The sequence below is a fragment of the Lactuca serriola genome, chromosome 5 (genome assembly GCF_051521515.1).
Source record: "Lactuca serriola cultivar US96UC23 chromosome 5, Lser_US96UC23_V15, whole genome shotgun sequence".
In the NCBI taxonomy this organism is placed as follows: domain Eukaryota; kingdom Viridiplantae; phylum Streptophyta; class Magnoliopsida; order Asterales; family Asteraceae; genus Lactuca; species Lactuca serriola.
Window position 1 is genome coordinate 265,229,845 of NC_136412.1, and position 7,339 is coordinate 265,237,183.

Consider the following 7,339-nt stretch of genomic DNA (forward strand, 5'->3'; position numbering starts at 1 on the left):
GCTCCAGTAGTAGAGGTGGCTTCCCCACATGGGAATGGGTCCCGGTTGATATGGTCTGATTTCGGGAGGATGAGGGATGGGAGGGTCGATTACTTCCGGCTCGGAGTCTGTTCCACTAGTAATTTCCTCGACCTCCTCGTCGACTTCGAATTCCTCTCCGACTTCGACTTCGAATTCTTCTTCGACTTCCTCTTCGATTTCCTCCGGGTCTTCTTCTATCCAGCCGCCGTTGCCTTGGTTTGGGTAGTAGGGATCTCCCGGTAAATGGAATTCGGCCATTTGTCTGTACTAGGATAGAGGTATGAGAATTTCATAAGAAAAGAAATTTCTATTTAACGACATCCTACTTTTAACTACATCTTACGGAGCGCAAGTTTTTCATTGTACTATTATTTATAACAATACTCCTATAGTATTTCAAATTGACGAATCTAAAATAATTTTATTTGGTAAGTTTTTGGCTTGTTGTCCACTATGACCATTCCTCGACGTACATTGGTCAAATCCAGGATAAATATAGTTGATCAGGCTATATTTATTCTCGATTTGATTACATACCCCGAGGCCCAATCGTAGTGTCGCAACTTGCCTTAATACTTTTTAGAAAACTTGTCATGATACGAGACTAATACATGCGAGTAAAAATGTATATTTTTATAAGAAAATATATTGTTTATGAAAATGTTTTGTTAGAGGGATTTTGGTCCCCTTTGCATTTATAGTTTGTATATCTTATGTGGTTCGATATACTTAGTTCACTATAAACAATGCTCTGATACCAATCTGTCACACCCCCAAACCAGAATGGCGGAAACATTCGGGGGTGGATGACTTCACGTAGTATCACAACAATTGAATATTGTAAAGAAAGTAACACAACCATCATATATATAATAAAAACGTATATTGTTGCGTTATACATATTTGCAAAAGAATATTACAATATGATGATATAAATGTTTAATAATAAATGTCCTTAGCATTCCTTCTTCAAAAGCTAGTGGTTACCTGTATTACTGATTCCCTGAGAAATACAAGTTGTTTCAAAAAAGTGTCAACAATTAAGTTGGTGAGTTCATAAGTGTTTTGTATTTAAAAGTATATCCTTTTGGTAGAAAAATTGATGAACGTGGTTTTCAGAGAATCCAATATTTTCTATATATAGTTTGAAAAGTTCCCAAAATTTGGAGTGCGTTAGTATTTTTCGTACTGAAATGATAAAGATAAACTTTGTGTTCCAAAATAATGTAAATACTGAATGCATATATGAATCTCGTAAATCAACTTGTTTTTATACTTTCATGTGAGTTTTATAACCATACTATTGACACTGACTGCGTGTAACAATATTCTTCAGGTGTTGTAGTGTTATGCCATTTGTCACCCCAGACCTGCCGGTCTAACTGTAACTAACAGTTTAGGTGCGGGGTTGTCAATCCCGTATAGATCTATACACAAGTATCACGCTCTCCCTCCAAGAGATTTTGGTATATAATACAAGACTTGAAATGCATACATAAGAGTACGTTGAAGTTTGAATATCTCACATCGCTTAGTATAAATAGATTTACGATAAGAAAAACTTTACTTCATTTGAAAGTATTTCATTTTTCAAGATGTATACGTAAAAATGTATGAATAACTTGCTAACTATACCCATTATAGTTTTTCAGAAAGTATGTTCCATTTGGTGAAAATAACTTGATGATATACTAGCCCTTTATACGTAAAGATGTTGGTATCGATAATCAATAAGATAGATGTTACATTTATGTTTATAAAACAATACTTTTACTCGTATTGTACTTGTATTTCCCCCCTAAAACATGAAAAGACTTGAAAGGTAGGGGTATGAACTCACTTGTTTGGTTTGAAGAGAGTGGGGCTAGAGTCGATCAGAACTTCAACCGCGGAAAGCTGCGTCTTCGAGCTCTTCGGGGATCTCGGTAGCGTAGAATCTTCGTCGGGGGCTCGGGTGCGGAAACCGAGGTCGTCGGGACAGCTTCTGGTGCTTGAAAGTATGAGAGAGTATGTGGGAGTTTGAGAAGGTGTGCTAAAACCCGTAGCTCATGCCTTCTATTTATAGTGCTGGAAAGTCGAGTATGCCGGGCGTACCACCGGAGTATGTTGGGCGTACGCGTTACGATGGGCGTACTTTGTAACTTTGCGTCATGGCTTACGACTCGAGTCTAGCTAGGCGTAGAGCTGCAGCCGATGGGACTCGACCCTGCACCTGAGTACGCTGGGCGTACTCCTACATTACGCTGGGCGTAATCCTGGCTTCCGTCTTCTAAATTCCGTAACTTTCGCGTACGGGCTCCGTTTTTCTCTTTCTTTATATCCACGCGTAGGTGAGATTATGCTCTACAACTTTCATTTAGACTCCGTCGGCTAGTTTTGACTTTATTTTTAATGATATGTTTTTAATAGGCCGGGACTGCTAAAGTCCGTTAAAAATTCATAGCTTCTTTATTCGTCATCGGTTTTCGTTTGTCTTTTTATCATTTTACTCCTATTGTGGAGACCTTCAACTTTCGTTTAGGTTGCGATAGCTAAATAACGCCCGGTCTTCAATTCGAGTTTTTAGCCCTCTACTACTGTTACGAAACTTAGAAAATTCGTAACTTCTTCATACGAGGTCCAATTTGGGCGATCTTTTTATGTGACATCCCCAAAATCTCGGCCAGCAAAGACCGATTTTCATTTATGCTTTTAAATATTTTCAGAGTAAATCCTTTTGATTTGAAAGAGTTGCGGAATTTGTTCCCAAAAACAAAACATGATAAAACATTGTTTACCGAAGCATTTCATAAAAGAAATGTATTTTCATTATAATCAAAACTCGGGGTGTCATGTTCCGATACAGACCAATAAGCATAAACGAATACATTACAAGTCATATAACAAATATAAACATATGCAGACTTGTAAACAAAACAACTTGATGGTTCATCCATCTCATGCCCTTCCGCCACTACCTGTAATACAATTTAAAACTGAGTGGGTCAGGCTTGGGAGCCTGGTGAGCATATAGGGTTTTCAACCCACAATAAATATCATATTTAATTTTCACCAACCAACAATAATCCAATTACCCATTCCCGTTATTCTCACTTTAATGTCCCTAAAACAACTAACATAAGGGACCTAGTCTAAGAATATTTCATCGGGGCGACAACACATGCTTCGGGGGTACCTCAGCAATATAAGTCAAATAAGGCAACCATGAGGGGGATGGAGTACAGCGAATGAACACCCAAGTTCATTAACACCTACAGGTGGCGAACCTGCTAATGTTTCCACAAGACTGTCTAGAATAGCCAGTGGTCGTCATCTAAACTCCGCTAGATGACTCAATCAAACAACAACGAGGCCTCTCATCTGTTTATTACACACCAACGGTCTACCCATGTTCTACCCAACATATTAGTAGATAAAAATATACATTTGTATACATAGTTTAAAGAAAACCTGTATAGCATGCTTTAATCAACACATATATCACATAACAGATGAGACACACACACACACATAACACGTATCTCATAAAGAAATAAGCAGATCTATAAGATAGAAGAGAGTGAATACTCATTCACACATAACACCACCAAATATATACACATAGCACGTATTTTTATATAAAATACTTCGTATTATTGTATTAGAAGAAAATAACTACACACTCACTTGATCAGAAGATGATCGGACAGCACTACGGCTTATAAAAGTAGTATTCCTCAGCAGATCTGGAAGATCTCTTCGAAAATCGAACTTCTCGCGGGCAGAGCTTCGACTCGGGAACCGCGCTTCTCGGGATCTTCGGGATCTCGGGACTTGCCTCGGGGCTAGAGTATGATACCGGGGCTTCGGGGTAGCTTCGGGGGTTTTTGCGCAGAGCTTCGACACGAAAACGAGAGGGAATTGGCAAAAATACCCGGAACCCTCGCATCCTATTTATAGGAGGCTGGAGCCTCGGAGTACGCGGGGCGTACTGCGTTACGCGGGGCGTACTGCCCAAAACGTCATTGCTTACGTATCCGAAGTGCTCGAGTGCGAGTGTCGACATCCCTCGGAGTACGCTGGGCGTACTCGAGTACGCGGGGCGTACCTCGGATCAGATCGGTGACTCCTTCGGATAATGCTTCCGAATTTTGAATTAAAAATAAATACAAAATGATTAATAAACTTCGGAAATTCATAACTTCTTCATACGAACTCCGTTTTCGACGTTCTTTATATCCACGCGAAGGTGAGACTACGCTCTACAACTTTCGTTTAGACTCCGTCGGCTAATTTCGACTTTATTTTTATTATTTATTTTTAATAGGCCGCGACAGAAAAACTTCGTTATAAATTCATAACTTCTTCGTTTGACGTCCGTTCTCGCCTAACTTTTTATCGTTTCAATACCAACAATGAGATCTTCGATTCTCATTTAGATTGCTTCGGCTAACAACCGCTCGATCTCAAATCGAGTAAAACAGGCTGTATATCGCTAAGCCGGAACTTCAATAAATCATAACTTCCTCATACGAAGTCAGATTTGGGCGTTCTATATATATATTCGGAAACCTCGATTCAACTACTACAACAGTAACCAAATATATTAAGTTTATTTTACACTTAAATTTTGACGCTTATTTTTATTCTTAATTAATCAAACCACATAATTAAGCAATTAAGCACAAAACACATAATACTCAAATAATACATTATTATTATCTCACGACGGGTTACAAAGGTTAACCTAGACTATTATATTGCTAAAAGTGGCAAGCCCGAAACACAGGCGTTACATTTTATGTACGTTTACAGTTTAACGAACTCTACAACTTTTGTTTATATACTTAAGGCTAAAATGCATTTTATTGTAATTTCACTTTTTACGTTAAATAATGTTTTAACGGTGTGCCGTAAATATTCGAGTGGTTATAATTTCTTCAATATAACTTGGTTTCGAATGTTCTTTATGTTTTTTGGAAACCTTGGCACGATATCTAATATTTGATGCATCCCAATTTAGATATTTGAAGACTTTATTTTTGAGGTTAATTTCATTGATTCCAAATAGTTTTTGTTGTATTTGACTTTTGAGTGTTACATCGCTTTTGGAAAATATAGGGTTGTCACAGTAAGTATCTCAGGGTGCGAGACCCTAAATGACATGATCTCTAGAGCCCGAGAACGAGAGATTGATTTGGAGCACATTGAAAAGAGGAGGGCAGATTAGGTGCATACTTTGGAGGGTCCCGGGAGGAGACCCAAGACTTCTGACCAGCATTCGAGAGGCCAGCAGGACCAGAGTCAGTGCAGCACGTGCGGTAAACTGCACAAGGGAGTCTGTTGTTCCAGGGGTATGAGTTGCTACAAGTGTGACAATGTTGGTCACGTCAGCAAGGATTTCCCTCAGGGGGCGGGCCCATTATAATTCCACTACGATCAGGTGAGCCACAAGAAGGTCGACTGCCCGACGATGAAGGGAGGAGCAGGGAGTACGTCTGTCCCGGCTACCTTGAGGATTATTGATGGACGAGAGAGTAGGGATTTGCGCTGACAAATGAGGAAGATTCAGATTTTAGCAGGCTGTGTGGCAGGTATGTATACTTTTTACCCTGTTCAGTGCTATTGGTACTTAGAGATTTTATTTCCTTGCATTGGTTGAGAACAGTATACCTATGGGTTTATCCCTCTACTTGTATTTGGATTATATTTTCAAGAAATGTCATATGCCAATTGCATACCGGGAATTGTTAGTAGTTAGTGTAAGGTCATTTTCCTTTTTTCTGGTTCGGAAGTGTTAAGTATTATTATGGTTACTGTCAAGGTCGGTTCCGGGGCATTACGTGACGGTCTGCGGTCAGGGTTCAGCAGGGCAGTTATTCACCATCGTTAGGATACAATGGTTTTAGTCTTTGTGCTTGGGATGGCTTTTGGAACCATCAAGGGAAGCGGTTTATCACTAAAGAAGCCGACCCTAAGCATCGACTAGTTGACAGGAGATCCCAAGATCTAGGTTCAATGGGATAACCTACTTGCATATAACACATATGGATCACTATGGGGGTCAACCCCAGCCCATTCCTATAAACAAACAGTGATGCAGATTAAGCTTATAATAGTTGATGATAAGTTGAAAATTATCAAGTTTTAGCTTTTAATGGTTAGGATATAATCACCTATGTGAGAGAGAAGTAGGGTCTTTTCAAAGGGAACTGAATGTGCAAGTTCCTAAGAGCTCTTACAGAACCAGGCAAGTGTCCATGACCATAACGGACACATCAATGAGAATCTAACTAGGTCAGGGGGAATCATGTGACATATGTATTGATTATTTACACAAATGGAGGAACAATTTAATGACATCGAGTCTAATGATCTACCAGTAAAATAAATATGTATCTTAAAGGAAGGTTCAAAAGGTAACATCTATGTATCCTATGCATGGTTCAACTGTTGGATTTTACCTAAGCAGCTTGAAATTGTTCAAGTAATTTTCATTCATGTGGGGAATCATTGGAAAAATAGTTTTACTAATTTCCAAAAATGGGGTTCACTGAATTTGAGTGCGAGCACACATCTTGCGAGTACGAGTGCACCACCGATCGACCAGAAAAGTTCAAGGACTTTTTTTGCAATTATTTTTTTTCAAGTTTAATAGTTATAAAATGAATTAAGAGTCATTAATTGTAGATTTATTGCACCTATGTGACTGACTTAGGAACACCGAATGAAACGAATTAACTCTCTTCATCTCCTACGCTTCAGCTTTGTTTTTCAGTTGTTGCTGCAACCAATGTATTTTTCGGGCCAAGTGAGGGTTCGGGTGACCTAGAAGAGTCATTTTCTGCTATTGTATCCTGAAAAAAAACACTCATATAGGGCGAATTTGTTTTAAGGAAACTATATTAAACACAAGCCTCGGCTAAATTTCTTTCTGTTTGCTCATCTGTGTAGTTTTGAGTGATATTCTCCTTACAAGATTTAGGAGGGCAGGCTTTATACTTGGAATCAAGATATATAAATATAGATTAAATCGGATTTTTTGGTCTCAGTCAAAGTATATATACTGAGAAGATCTAGAAGAATTTCAAGGTGCACGGTTCCAAGCATTGAACCATACTAATGCAATATGACATTGTTCTAAACAAGTCTCGATGTCCTTTAACCCCCGAGAAGGAAAAAAACATTTAAAGGGTGTCATATATGCTTCAATAATTAAATACATATTGTATGTCATGATATGTACTAGACGACCTAAGTCACATATGCATTGAATATGACGAGTCATTTTATTAATTATAAAAGTATATAAATATTTTAAAAAATAAATTAAAATGAT